Source organism: Schistocerca serialis, chromosome 3 (genome assembly GCF_023864345.2).
Source record: "Schistocerca serialis cubense isolate TAMUIC-IGC-003099 chromosome 3, iqSchSeri2.2, whole genome shotgun sequence".
Classification (NCBI taxonomy): Eukaryota; Metazoa; Arthropoda; class Insecta; order Orthoptera; family Acrididae; genus Schistocerca; species Schistocerca serialis.
The window spans coordinates 961470968-961487104 of NC_064640.1; positions in this window are offsets into that span (position 1 = coordinate 961470968).

Below are 16137 nucleotides of genomic sequence, written 5' to 3' on the forward strand. Positions count from 1 at the left end.
CAAAAGCACAATGCCGACTTAAGTACAAGAATAATGAATCTTCTAAGAACTTTTGCTTTGAGCGGCCACTTGGAGACCAGTATTAGATTCCGATGCACCAGTGGAGGATCACTGTAACCCTTGGACCTTCACATTGGCCATGAAACATAGAAATTGCATCGGGATTGAGTGCAAAAGGCACAATGCCGACTTAAGTACAAGAAGAGAGAATATTCTAAGAACTTGTGCTTTGAGCGGTTCCTGTGAGATCAGTATAAGATTCCGATGCACTAGTGCATTTTAACTGTATCCTTTCTAACTTCACATTGACCATAAAACACAGAATTTCCATCGGGATTCAATACAAAAGGCACAATGCCGACTTATGTAGACTAAGATCGAAACTTCTAAGAGTTTGTGATTTGAGCGGCACCTGGGAGACCAATTTTAGATTCCGATGCTCCAGTCCAGGTTTACTGCATCCCTTGGACCTTCACATTGACCATGATACACAGATATTATATCGGGATCGAATTCAAAAGGCACAAAGCCGACTTAAGTACAAGAAGAATTAATCTTCTAAGAGTTTGTGTTATGAGCGGCTGCTGGGAGTCCAGTATTAGTTTCCGATGCACCAGAGCAGGTTTACTGCATCCGTTGGACGTCCACATTCAACATGAAACACAGAAATTGCATCGGGATTGAATACAAAAGGCACAATACCGACTTAAATGCAAGAATAGTGAATCTTCTAAGAGTCTGTGCTTTGAGCGACTCCTGGGACACCAGTATTACATTCCGATGCATCAGCGCAGGTTTACTGTATCCCTTGCACCTTCACATTGAATATGAAACACAGAAATTGCATGGGGATTGAATACAAAAAGCTCAATTCCAACTTAAGTACAAGAAGAGTGAATCTTCTAAGAGTTTGTGCTTGGAGCGTCTGCTGGGAGATCAGAATTAGATTCCGATGCCCCAGTGCAGGTTTACTGTATCCCTTGGACCTTCACATTGACCATGAAACACTGAAATTGCATCGGGATTCAATACAAAGGCACAATGCCGGCTTTAGTACAAGAAGAGTGAATCTTCTAAGAGTTTGTGCTTTGAGCGGCCCCTGGGAGAGCGGTTTTAGAATCCGATGCACCAGTGCAGGTTTCCTGTATCCCTTGGACTTTTACATTGACAATGAAACACAGAAATTTCATCGGGATTGAATACAAAATGCACATAGCCGACCTAAGTACAAGAAGAGTGAATCTTCTAAGAGTTTGAGCTTTGGGCCGCTTCTGGGTGACCAGTATCAGAATCCAATGCACCTGTGCAGGTTTACTGTAATTCTTGAACTTTCACATTGACCATGAAACACAGAAATTGCATCGGGATTGAATACAATATTGCACAATGCCGACTTAAGTACAAGAAGTGTGAATCTTCTAAGAGTTTGTACTTTGAGCGCCTCCTGGTACCAGTATTACATTCCGATGAATCAGTGCAGGTTTGCTGTATCCCTTGGACCTTCACATTCACCATGAAACACAGAAATTGCATCGGGATTGAGGCACAATGGCGACTTTAGTACAGGAAGTGTGTATCTTCTTAGAGCTTGTGTTTTGAGCGGCTTTTGGGAGACCAGTATTAGATTCCGATGCATCAGTGCAGGTTTACTGTATCCCTTGGACCTTCACATTGACCATGAAATACAGAAATAGCATCGGGATTGAATACAATATGCACAATGCCGACTTAAGTTCAAGAAGTGTGAATCTTCTAAGAGATTGTGATTTGAGTGGCTCCTGGGAGACCAGTATTAGATTCCTATGCACCAGTGCAGGTTTACTGTATCCCTTGGACCTTCTTATTGACCATGAAACACAGAAATTGCATCGGGATTGAATACAAAGTGCACATTGCGACATAAGTACAAGATGAGTGAATCTTCTAAGAGTTTGTGACTTGAGGGGCACCTGGAAGACCAGTATTAGATTTCGATGCTCTAGTCCCGGTTTACTGTATCCCTTGGACCTTCACATTGACCATGAAACACAGAAATTGCATAGGGATTGAATGCTAATTCCAAAAGGCCGTCTTAAGTACAAGAAGAGTGAATCTTCTAAGAGTCTGTGCTTTGAGCGGCTCCTGGGAGAGCACTATTAGATTCCGATGCACCACTGCAGGTTTCCCGTATCCCTTGGAGGTTCACATTGAACATGAACACAGATATTGCATCGGAATTGAATACAAAATGGACAATGCCGACTTAAATTCATGAAGAGTGAATCTTTTAAGAGATTTTGATTTGAGGGGCTCCTGGGAGACCAGTATTAGATTCCTATGCACCAGTGCAGGTTTACTGTATCCCTTGGACCTTCACATTGACCATGAAACACAGAGATTGCATCGGGATTGAATACAAAAGCAACAATGACGACTGAAGTACAAGAAGAGTGAATCTTCTAAGAATTTGTGCTATGAGCGGCTTCTGGGAGACCAGTACTACATTCCGATGTACCAGTGCAGGTTTACTCAATCCCTTGGACCTTCACATTAACCATGAAACACAGAAATTACTTCGGGATCGAATTCAAAAGGCACAAAGCCGACTTAAGTACAAGAAGAATGAATCTTCTAAGAACTTTTGTTTTGAGCGGCTACTTGGAGACCAGTATTAGTTTCCGATGCACCAGTGCAGGTTTACTGTATCCGTTGGACCTCCATATTCACCATGAAACACAGAAATTGTATCAGGATTGAATACAAAGGGCACAAATCCGACTTAAGTATACGAAGAGTGAATCTTCTAAGAGTTTGTGCCTTGAGCCGCTTCTGATAGACCAGTATTAGATTCCGATGCACCTATGCAGGATTACTGTAACCCTTGGACCTTCACTTTGACCATGAATCACAGAAATTGCATCGGGAATGAATACAAAAGGCACAATGACGACTTAAGTACAAGAAGAGTGAATCTTCTTGGAGTTTGTGCTTTGAGCGGCTCCTGGGAGACCAGTATTTGATTCCGAGGCCCCAGTGAATTTTTACTGTATCCCTTGGAATTTCACATTGACCATGAAACTCAGAAACTCCATCGGGATTGAATTCAAAAGGCACAATGCCGACTTATGTACAAGAAGAGTGAATCTTCTAAGAGTTTGTGACTTGAGTAGCACCTGGGAGACCAGTATTAGATTCCGATGCTCCAGGCCAGGTTTACTGTATCACTTGGACCTTCACATTGACCATGAAACACAGCAATTGCATCGGGATCGAATCCAAAAGGCACAATGCCGACGTAAGTACAAGAAGAGTGAATCATCTAAGAGTTTGTGCTTTGAGCGGCTCCTGGGAGACCAGTATTAGTTTCCGATCACTAGTGCATTTTTACTGTATCCCTTGGAACTTCACATTGACCATGATACACAGATACTCCATCGGGATTAAATACAATGGGCACAATGCCGACTTATGTACAAGAACAGTGAATCTTCTAAGATTTTGTGATTTGAGCAGCACCTGGGAGACCAATATTAGATTCCGATTCTCCAGTGCAAGTTTACTGTATCCCTTGGACCTTCACATTCACCATGAAAAACAGAAATTGCATCGGGATTGAATACAAAAGCAACAATGACGACTTAAGTACAAGAAGAGTGAATCTTCTAAGAATTTGTGCTTTGAGCGGCTCCTGGGGGACCAGTACTAGATTCCGATGTACCAGTGCAGGTTTACTCTATCCCTTGGACCTTCACATTAACCATGAAACACAGAAATTGTATCAGGATTGAATACAAAAGCACAATGCCGACGTAAGTACAAGAACAATGAATCTTCTAAGAACTTTTGCTTTGAGCGGCTACTTGGAGACCTGTATTAGATTCCGATGCACCAGTGGAGGGTCACTGTAACCCTTGGACCTTCACATTGGCCATGAAACAAACAAATTGCATCGGGATTGAGTGCAAAAGGCACAATGCCGACTAAAGTACAAGAAGAGTGAATCTTCTAAGAGTTTGTGCTTTGAGCGGCTCCTGTGAGATCAGTATTAGATTCCGATTCACTAGTGCATTTTTACTGTATCCCTTGGAACTTCACATTGACCATAAAACACAGGATATCCTTCGGGATTGAATACAAAAGGCACAATGCCGACTTATGTACATGAAGAGTGAATCTTCTAAGAGTTTGTGATTTGAGCGACACCTGGGAGACCAATTTTAGATTCCGATGCTCCAGTCCAGGTTTACTGTATTCCTTGGACCTTCACATTGACCATGAAATCAGAAATTACATCGGGATCGAATTCAAAAACAGAAAGCCGACTTCAGTACAAGAAGAATGACTCTTCTAAGAACTTTTGCTTTGAGCGGCTACTTGGAGACCAGTATTAGATTCCGATGCACAAGTGCAGGTTTACTGCATCCGTAGGACGTCCAAATTCACCATGAAACACAGAAATTGCATCGGGATTGAATATAAAAGGCACAAATCCGATTTAAGTACAAGAAGAGTGAATCTTCTAAGAGTTAGTGTTTGAGCGGCTCCAGGCAGACCAGTTTTAGATTCCGTTGCACCAGTTCAGGTTTACTGCAACCCTTGAACCGTCACATGAACAATGAACCACAGAAATTGCATCGGGATTGAATACAAAAGGCACAATACCGACTTAAATGCAAGAAGAGTGAATCTTCTAAGAGTCTGTGTTTTGAGCGACTCCGGGGACACCAGTATTACAATCCGATGCATCAGCGCAGGTTTACTGTAACCCTTGGACCTTCACATTGAACATGAAACACAGAAATTGCATCGGGATTGAATACAAAAAGCACAATTCCAACTTAAGTTAAAAGAAGAGTGAATCTTCTAAGAGTTTGTGCTTGGAGCGAACTGCTGGGAGACCAGAATTAGATTCCAATGCCCCAATGCAGGTTTACTGTATCCCTTGGACCTTCACATTGACCATGAAACACAGAAATTGCATCGGGATTCAACACAAAAGGCACAATGCCGAATTTAGTACAAGAAGAGAGAATCTTCTAAGAGTTTGTGCTATGAGCGGCTCTTGGGAGTCCAGTATTAGTTTCCGTTACACCAGTGGAGGTTTACTGTATCCCTTGGACCTTCACCTTAACCATGAAACACAGAAATTTCATCGGGATTCAATAGAAAATGCCGAATCCCGAATTTAGTACAAGAAGAGTGAAACTTCTAAGAGTTTGTGCTTTGAGCCGCTTCTGGGAGACCAGTATTAGATTCCGATGCACCTGTGCAGGTATACTGTAACCCTTGGACTTTCACATTGACCATGAAACATAGAAATTGCATCGGGATAGAATACAAAATGCACAAATGCGACTTAAGTACAAGAAGAGTGAATCATCTAAGAGTTAGTGCTTTGAGCGGCTCCTGGGAGTCCAGTATTAGTATCCGATGCACCAGTGGAGGTTTACAGTATCCCTTGGACCTTCACATTGATCATGAAACACAGAAATTGCATCGGGAATGAATACAAATGCACATTTCCAATTTAAGTACAAGAAGAGTGGATCTTCTAAGAGTTTGTGCTTTGAGCGGCTGCTGGGAGACCAGAATTAGATACCGATCCACACCAGTGCATGTTATCTGTATTCCTTGGACCTTCACATTGACCATGAAACACAGAAATTGCATCGGGATGCAATAGAAAAGGCACAATGCCGACTTTAGTACAAGAAGAGTGAATCTTCTAACAGTTTGTGCTTTGAACGGCTCCTGGGAGTCCAGTATTAGTTTCTCATGCACCATTGGAGGTTTACTGTATCCCTTGGACCTTCACATTGGCCATGAAACAAAGAAATTGCATCGGGATTGAGTGCAAAAGGCACAATGCCGACTTAAGTACAAGAAGAGTGAATCTTCTGAGAGTTTGTGCTTTGAGCGGCTCCTGTGAGATGAGTATTAGATTCCGATTCACTAGTGCATTTTTACTGTATCCCTTGGAACTTCACATTGACCATAAAACACAGAATTTCCATCGGGATTGTATACAAAATGCACAATGCCGACTTATGTACATGAAGAGTGAATCTTCTAAGAGTTTGTGATTTGAGCGACACCTGGGAGACCAATTTTAGATTCCGATGTTCCTGTCCAGGTTTACTGTATTCCTTGGACCTTCACATTGACCATGAAATCAGAAATTACATTGGGATCGAAATCAAAAGGCACAAAGCCGACTTCAGTACAAGAAGAATGACTCTCCTAAGAACTTTTGCTTTGAGCGGCTACTTGGAGACCAGTATTAGATTCCGATGCACCGGTGCAGGTTTACTGCATCCGTAGGACGTCCACATTCACCATGAAACACAGAAATAGCCATCGGGATTGAATATAAAAGGCACAAATCCGATTTAAGTACAGGAAGAGTGAATCTTCTAATAGTTAGTGCTTTGAGCGGCTCCAGGCAGACCAGTTTTAGATTCCGTTACCCCAGTTCAGGTTTACTGCAACCCTTGAACCTTCACATGAATCATGAACCACAGAAATTGCATCGGGATTGAATACAAAAGGCACAATACCGACTTAAATGCAAGAAGAGTGAATCTTCTAAGAGTCTGTGTTTTGAGCGACTCCGGGGACACCAGTATTACAATCCGATGCATCAGCGCAGGTTTACTGTAACCCTTGGACCTTCACATTGAACATGAAACACAGAAATTGCATCGGGATTGAATACAAAAAGCACAATTCCAACTTAAGTTAAAAGAAGAGTGAATCTTCTAAGAGTTTGTGCTTGGAGCGAACTGCTGGGAGACCAGAATTAGATTCCAATGCCCCAATGCAGGTTTACTGTATCCCTTGGACCTTCACATTGACCATGAAACACAGAAATTGCATCGGGATTCAACACAAAAGGCACAATGCCGAATTTAGTACAAGAAGAGAGAATCTTCTAAGAGTTTGTGCTATGAGCGGCTCTTGGGAGTCCAGTATTAGTTTCCGTTACACCAGTGGAGGTTTACTGTATCCCTTGGACCTTCACCTTAACCATGAAACACAGAAATTTCATCGGGATTCAATAGAAAATGCCGAATCCCGAATTTAGTACAAGAAGAGTGAAACTTCTAAGAGTTTGTGCTTTGAGCCGCTTCTGGGAGACCAGTATTAGATTCCGATGCACCTGTGCAGGTATACTGTAACCCTTGGACTTTCACATTGACCATGAAACATAGAAATTGCATCGGGATAGAATACAAAATGCACAAATGCGACTTAAGTACAAGAAGAGTGAATCATCTAAGAGTTAGTGCTTTGAGCGGCTCCTGGGAGTCCAGTATTAGTATCCGATGCACCAGTGGAGGTTTACAGTATCCCTTGGACCTTCACATTGATCATGAAACACAGAAATTGCATCGGGAATGAATACAAATGCACATTTCCAATTTAAGTACAAGAAGAGTGGATCTTCTAAGAGTTTGTGCTTTGAGCGGCTGCTGGGAGACCAGAATTAGATACCGATCCACACCAGTGCATGTTATCTGTATTCCTTGGACCTTCACATTGACCATGAAACACAGAAATTGCATCGGGATGCAATAGAAAAGGCACAATGCCGACTTTAGTACAAGAAGAGTGAATCTTCTAACAGTTTGTGCTTTGAACGGCTCCTGGGAGTCCAGTATTAGTTTCTCATGCACCATTGGAGGTTTACTGTATCCCTTGGACCTTCACATTGGCCATGAAACAAAGAAATTGCATCGGGATTGAGTGCAAAAGGCACAATGCCGACTTAAGTACAAGAAGAGTGAATCTTCTGAGAGTTTGTGCTTTGAGCGGCTCCTGTGAGATGAGTATTAGATTCCGATTCACTAGTGCATTTTTACTGTATCCCTTGGAACTTCACATTGACCATAAAACACAGAATTTCCATCGGGATTGTATACAAAATGCACAATGCCGACTTATGTACATGAAGAGTGAATCTTCTAAGAGTTTGTGATTTGAGCGACACCTGGGAGACCAATTTTAGATTCCGATGTTCCTGTCCAGGTTTACTGTATTCCTTGGACCTTCACATTGACCATGAAATCAGAAATTACATTGGGATCGAAATCAAAAGGCACAAAGCCGACTTCAGTACAAGAAGAATGACTCTCCTAAGAACTTTTGCTTTGAGCGGCTACTTGGAGACCAGTATTAGATTCCGATGCACCGGTGCAGGTTTACTGCATCCGTAGGACGTCCACATTCACCATGAAACACAGAAATAGCCATCGGGATTGAATATAAAAGGCACAAATCCGATTTAAGTACAGGAAGAGTGAATCTTCTAATAGTTAGTGCTTTGAGCGGCTCCAGGCAGACCAGTTTTAGATTCCGTTACCCCAGTTCAGGTTTACTGCAACCCTTGAACCTTCACATGAATCATGAACCACAGAAATTGCATCGGGATTGAATACAAAAGGCACAATACCGACTTAATTGCAAGAAGAGTGAATCTTCTTAGAGTCTGTGCTTTGAGCGACTCATGGGACACCAGTATTACATTCCGATGCATCAGTGCAAGTTTGCTGTATCCCTTGTCCCTTCACATTCACCATGAAACACAGATGTTGCATCGGGATTGAGGCACAAGGCCGGCTAAAGTGCAGGAAGGGTTAATCTTCTTAGAGCTTGTGTTTTGAGCGGCTCCTGGGAAACCAGTACTAGATCCCGATGCATCAGTGCAGGTTTACTGTATCCCTTGGATCTTCACATTCACCATGAAACTCAGAAATTCCATCGGGATTGAATACAAAAGGCACAATGCCGATTTATGTACAAGAAGGGTGAATCTTCTACAAGTTTATGATTTGAATGGCACCTGGGAGACCAGTATTAGATTACGATGCTCCAGGCCACGTTTACTGTATCCCTTGGACATTCACATTGTCCATGAAACACAGGAATTGTATCGGGATGGAATACAAAGGGCACAATGCCGACTTATGTACAAGAAGAGATAATCTTCTAAGAGTTTGTGATTTGAGTGGCACCTGGGACACAAATATTAGATTCCGATGCTCCAGTCCAAGTTTACTGTATCCTTGGACCTTCACATTGACCATGAAACACAGAAACTACATCAGGATCGAATACAAAAGGCACAAAACCGACTTAAGTACAAGAAGAGTGAATCTTCTCAGAGCTTATGATTTGAGCAGCTACTTGGAGACCAGTATTGGTTTGCGATGCACCAGTGCAGGTTGACTGTATCCGTTGGACGTTCACATTCACCATGAAACACAGAAATAGCATCGGGATTGAATACAAAAGGCACAAATCCGACTTAAGTACAAGAAGAGTGAATCATCTAAGGGTTAGTGTTTTGACCGGCTCCTGGGGGACCAGTATTACATTCCGATGCATCAGCGCAGGTTTAATGTATCCCTTGCACCTTCACATTGACCATGAAACACAGAAATTGCATCGGGAATGAATACAAATGCACAATTCCAACTTCAGTACAAGAAGAGTGAATCTTCTAAGAGTTTGTGATTTGAGCGGCTGCTGGGAGACCAGAATTAGATACCGATGCACCAGTGCATGTTTACTGTATCGCTTGGACCATCAAATTGACCATGAAACACAGAAATTGCATCGGGATGCAATACAAAAGGCACAATGCCGACTTAAGTACAAGAAGACTGAATCTTCTACGAATATTTGCTTTGAGAGGCTCCTGGGAGTCCAGTTTTAGTTTCCGATGCACCAGTGGAGGTTTAGTGTATCCCTTGGTCCTTCACATTGACCATGAAACACAGAAATTGCATCGGGAATGAATACAAATGCACAATTCCGACTTAAGTACAAGAAGATTGGATCTTCTAAGAATTTGTGCTTTGAGCAGCTGCTGGGAGACCAGAATTAGATACCGATGCACCAGTGCATGTTTACTGTATCCCTTGGACCTTCACATTGACCATGAAACACAGAAATTGCATCGGGATTCAATTGAAAAGGCACAATCCCGCCTTAAGTACAAGAAGAGTGAATCTTCCAAGAGTTTGTGGTTTGAGCCGCTCCTGGAAGACCACTATTAGATTCCGATGCACCTATGCAGGTTTACTGTGTATACTTGGACCTTCACATTAACCATGAAACACAGAAATTGCATCGAGATTGAATCCAATATTGCACAATGCCGACTTTAGAAAAAGAAGAGTGAATCTTCTAAGAGAATGTGCTTTTAGCGCCTCCTTGGAGACCAGTATTACATTCCGATGCATCAGTGCAAGTTTGCTGTATCCCTTGGACCTTCACATTCACCATGAAACACTGAAATTTCATCGTGATTGAGGCAAAATGCCGACTAAGGTGCAGGAAGAGTGAAACTTCTTAGAGCTTGTGGTTTGAGCGGCTCCTGGGAGACCAGTACTAGATACCGATGTACCAGAGGAGGTTTACTCTTTCCCTTGGACCTTAATATTAACCAAGAAACACTGAAATTGCATCGGGATTGAATACAAAAGCACAATGCCGACGGAAGTACAAGAATAATGAATCTTCTAAGAACATTTGCTCTGAACGGCTACTTGGAGACCAGTATTAGATTCCGATGCACCAGTGGAGGTTCACTGTAACCCTTGGACCTTCACATTGGCCATGAAACAAAGAAATTGCTTCGGGATTTAGTGCAAAATACACAATGCCGACTTAAGTACAAGAAGAGTGAATCTTCTAAGAGTTTGTGCTTTGATCGGCTCCTGTGAGATCAGTATTAAATTCCGATTCACTAGTGCATTATTACTGCATCCCTTGGAACTTCACATTGCCCATAAAACACAGAATTTCCATCGGGATTGAATACAAAAGGCCCAATGCCGACTTATGTACATGAAGAGTGAATCTTCTAAGAGTTTGTGATTTGAGCGGCACCTTGGAGACCAATTTTAGATTCCAATGCTCCAGTCCAGGTATACTGTATCCCTTGGACCTTCACATTGACCATGAAACACAGAAATTACATCGGGATCGAATTCAAAAGGCACAAAGCCGACTTAAGTACAAGAAGAATGAATCTTCTAAGAACTTTTGCTTTGATCGGCTACTTGGAGACCAGTATTCTATTCCGATGCACCAGTGCAGGCTTACTGCATCCGTTGGACGTCCACATTCACCATGAAACACAGAAATGGCATCGAGATTGAATCTAAAAGGCACAAATCAGGCTTAAGTACAAGAAGAGTGAATCTTCTAAGGATTAGTGCTTTGAGCGGCTGCTGGGAGACCAGAATTAGATTCCGATGCACCAGTACCGATTCACTGTAACCCTTGGACCTTCACATTGACCATGAAACACAGAAATTGCATCGGGTTTGAATACGAAAGGCACAATGCCGACTTAAGTACAAGAAGAGTGAATCTTCTAAGGCTTTGTCCTTTGAGCGGCTCCTGGGGACCAGTTTTAGATTCAGATGCATGAGTGCGGGTTAACTGTATCCCTTGGACCTTCACATTGACCATGAAACACAGAGATGGCATCGGGATTGAATACAAAAGCAACAATGACGACTGAAGTACAAGAAGAGTGAATCTTCTAAGAATTTGTGCTATGAGCGGCTTCTGGGAGACCAGTACTACATTCCGATGTACCAGTGCAGGTTTACTCAATCCCTTGGACCTTCACATTAACCATGAAACACAGAAATTACTTCGGGATCGAATTCAAAAGGCACAAAGCCGACTTAAGTACAAGAAGAATGAATCTTCTAAGAACTTTTGTTTTGAGCGGCTACTTGGAGACCAGTATTAGTTTCCGATGCACCAGTGCAGGTTTACTGTATCCGTTGGACCTCCATATTCACCATGAAACACAGAAATTGCATCAGGATTGAATACAAAGGGCACAAATCCGACTTAAGTATACGAAGAGTGAATCTTCTAAGAGTTTGTGCCTTGAGCCGCTTCTGATAGACCAGTATTAGATTCCGATGCACCTATGCAGGATTACTGTAACCCTTGGACCTTCACTTTGACCATGAATCACAGAAATTGCATCGGGAATGAATACAAAAGGCACAATGACGACTTAAGTACAAGAAGAGTGAATCTTCTTGGAGTTTGTGCTTTGAGCGGCTCCTGGGAGACCAGTATTTGATTCCGAGGCCCCAGTGAATTTTTACTGTATCCCTTGGAATTTCACATTGACCATGAAACTCAGAAACTCCATCTGGATTGAATACAAAAGGCACAATGCCGACTTATGTACAAGAAGAGTGAATCTTCTAAGAGTTTGTGACTTGAGTAGCACCTGGGAGACCAGTATTAGATTCCGATGCTCCAGGCCAGGTTTACTGTATCACTTGGACCTTCACATTGACCATGAAACACAGCAATTGCATCGGGATCGAATCCAAAAGGCACAATGCCGACGTAAGTACAAGAAGAGTGAATCATCTAAGAGTTTGTGCTTTGAGCGGCTCCTGGGAGACCAGTATTAGTTTCCGATCACTAGTGCATTTTTACTGTATCCCTTGGAACTTCACATTGACCATGATACACAGATACTCCATCGGGATTAAATACAATGGGCACAATGCCGACTTATGTACAAGAACAGTGAATCTTCTAAGATTTTGTGATTTGAGCAGCACCTGGGAGACCAATATTAGATTCCGATTCTCCAGTGCAAGTTTACTGTATCCCTTGGACCTTCACATTCACCATGAAAAACAGAAATTGCATCGGGATTGAATACAAAAGCAACAATGACGACTTAAGTACAAGAAGAGTGAATCTTCTAAGAATTTGTGCTTTGAGCGGCTCCTGGGGGACCAGTACTAGATTCCGATGTACCAGTGCAGGTTTACTCTATCCCTTGGACCTTCACATTAACCATGAAACACAGAAATTGTATCAGGATTGAATACAAAAGCACAATGCCGACGTAAGTACAAGAATAATGAATCTTCTAAGAACTTTTGCTTTGAGCGGCTACTTGGAGACCTGTATTAGATTCCGATGCACCAGTGGAGGGTCACTGTAACCCTTGGACCTTCACATTGGCCATGAAACAAACAAATTGCATCGGGATTGAGTGCAAAAGGCACAATGCCGACTAAAGTACAAGAAGAGTGAATCTTCTAAGAGTTTGTGCTTTGAGCGGCTCCTGTGAGATCAGTATTAGATTCCGATTCACTAGTGCATTTTTACTGTATCCCTTGGAACTTCACATTGACCATAAAACACAGGATATCCTTCGGGATTGAATACAAAAGGCACAATGCCGACTTATGTACATGAAGAGTGAATCTTCTAAGAGTTTGTGATTTGAGCGACACCTGGGAGACCAATTTTAGATTCCGATGCTCCAGTCCAGGTTTACTGTATTCCTTGGACCTTCACATTGACCATGAAATCAGAAATTACATCGGGATCGAATTCAAAAACAGAAAGCCGACTTCAGTACAAGAAGAATGACTCTTCTAAGAACTTTTGCTTTGAGCGGCTACTTGGAGACCAGTATTAGATTCCGATGCACAAGTGCAGGTTTACTGCATCCGTAGGACGTCCAAATTCACCATGAAACACAGAAATTGCATCGGGATTGAATATAAAAGGCACAAATCCGATTTAAGTACAAGAAGAGTGAATCTTCTAAGAGTTAGTGTTTGAGCGGCTCCAGGCAGACCAGTTTTAGATTCCGTTGCACCAGTTCAGGTTTACTGCAACCCTTGAACCGTCACATGAACAATGAACCACAGAAATTGCATCGGGATTGAATACAAAAGGCACAATACCGACTTAAATGCAAGAAGAGTGAATCTTCTAAGAGTCTGTGCTTTGAGCGACTCCGGGGACACCAGTATTACAATCCGATGCATCAGCGCAGGTTTACTGTAACCCTTGGACCTTCACATTGAACATGAAACACAGAAATTGCATCGGGATTGAATACAAAAAGCACAATTCCAACTTAAGTTAAAAGAAGAGTGATCTTCTAAGAGTTTGTGCTTGGAGCGAACTGCTGGGAGACCAGAATTAGATTCCAATGCCCCAATGCAGGTTTACTGTATCCCTTGGACCTTCACATTGACCATGAAACACAGAAATTGCATCGGGATTCAACACAAAAGGCACAATGCCGAATTTAGTACAAGAAGAGAGAATCTTCTAAGAGTTTGTGCTATGAGCGGCTCTTGGGAGTCCAGTATTAGTTTCCGTTACACCAGTGGAGGTTTACTGTATCCCTTGGACCTTCACCTTAACCATGAAACACAGAAATTTCATCGGGATTCAATAGAAAATGCCGAATCCCGAATTTAGTACAAGAAGAGTGAAACTTCTAAGAGTTTGTGCTTTGAGCCGCTTCTGGGAGACCAGTATTAGATTCCGATGCACCTGTGCAGGTATACTGTAACCCTTGGACTTTCACATTGACCATGAAACATAGAAATTGCATCGGGATAGAATACAAAATGCACAAATGCGACTTAAGTACAAGAAGAGTGAATCATCTAAGAGTTAGTGCTTTGAGCGGCTCCTGGGAGTCCAGTATTAGTATCCGATGCACCAGTGGAGGTTTACTGTATCCCTTGGACCTTCACATTGATCATGAAACACAGAAATTGCATCGGGAATGAATACAAATGCACATTTCCAATTTAAGTACAAGAAGAGTGGATCTTCTAAGAGTTTGTGCTTTGAGCGGCTGCTGGGAGACCAGAATTAGATACCGATCCACACCAGTGCATGTTATCTGTATTCCTTGGACCTTCACATTGACCATGAAACACAGAAATTGCATCGGGATGCAATAGAAAAGGCACAATGCCGACTTTAGTACAAGAAGAGTGAATCTTCTAACAGTTTGTGCTTTGAACGGCTCCTGGGAGTCCAGTATTAGTTTCTCATGCACCATTGGAGGTTTACTGTATCCCTTGGACCTTCACATTGGCCATGAAACAAAGAAATTGCATCGGGATTGAGTGCAAAAGGCACAATGCCGACTTAAGTACAAGAAGAGTGAATCTTCTGAGAGTTTGTGCTTTGAGCGGCTCCTGTGAGATGAGTATTAGATTCCGATTCACTAGTGCATTTTTACTGTATCCCTTGGAACTTCACATTGACCATAAAACACAGAATTTCCATCGGGATTGTATACAAAATGCACAATGCCGACTTATGTATATGAAGAGTGAATCTTCTAAGAGATTGTGATTTGAGCGACACCTGGGAGACCAATTTTAGATTCCGATGCTCCTGTCCAGGTTTACTGTATTCCTTGGACCTTCACATTGACCATGAAATCAGAAATTACATTGGGATCGAAATCAAAAGGCACAAAGCCGACTTCAGTACAAGAAGAATGACTCTCCTAAGAACTTTTGCTTTGAGCGGCTACTTGGAGACCAGTATTAGATTCCGATGCACCGGTGCAGGTTTACTGCATCCGTAGGACGTCCACATTCACCATGAAACACAGAAATAGCCATCGGGATTGAATATAAAAGGCACAAATCCGATTTAAGTACAGGAAGAGTGAATCTTCTAATAGTTAGTGCTTAGAGCGGCTCCAGGCAGACCAGTTTTAGATTCCGTTACCCCAGTTCAGGTTTACTGCAACCCTTGAACCTTCACATGAATCATGAACCACAGAAATTGCATCGGGATTGAATACAAAAGGCACAATACCGACTTAATTGCAAGAAGAGTGAATCTTCTTAGAGTCTGTGCTTTGAGCGACTCATGGGACACCAGTATTACATTCCGATGCATCAGTGCAAGTTTGCTGTATCCCTTGTCCCTTCACATTCACCATGAAACACAGATGTTGCATCGGGATTGAGGCACAAGGCCGGCTAAAGTGCAGGAAGGGTTAATCTTCTTAGAGCTTGTGTTTTGAGCGGCTCCTGGGAAACCAGTACTAGATCCCGATGCATCAGTGCAGGTTTACTGTATCCCTTGGATCTTCACATTCACCATGAAACTCAGAAATTCCATCGGGATTGAATACAAAAGGCACAATGCCGATTTATGTACAAGAAGGGTGAATCTTCTACAAGTTTATGATTTGAATGGCACCTGGGAGACCAGTATTAGATTACGATGCTCCAGGCCACGTTTACTGTATCCCTTGGACATTCACATTGTCCATGAAACACAGGAATTGTATCGGGATGGAATACAAAGGGCACA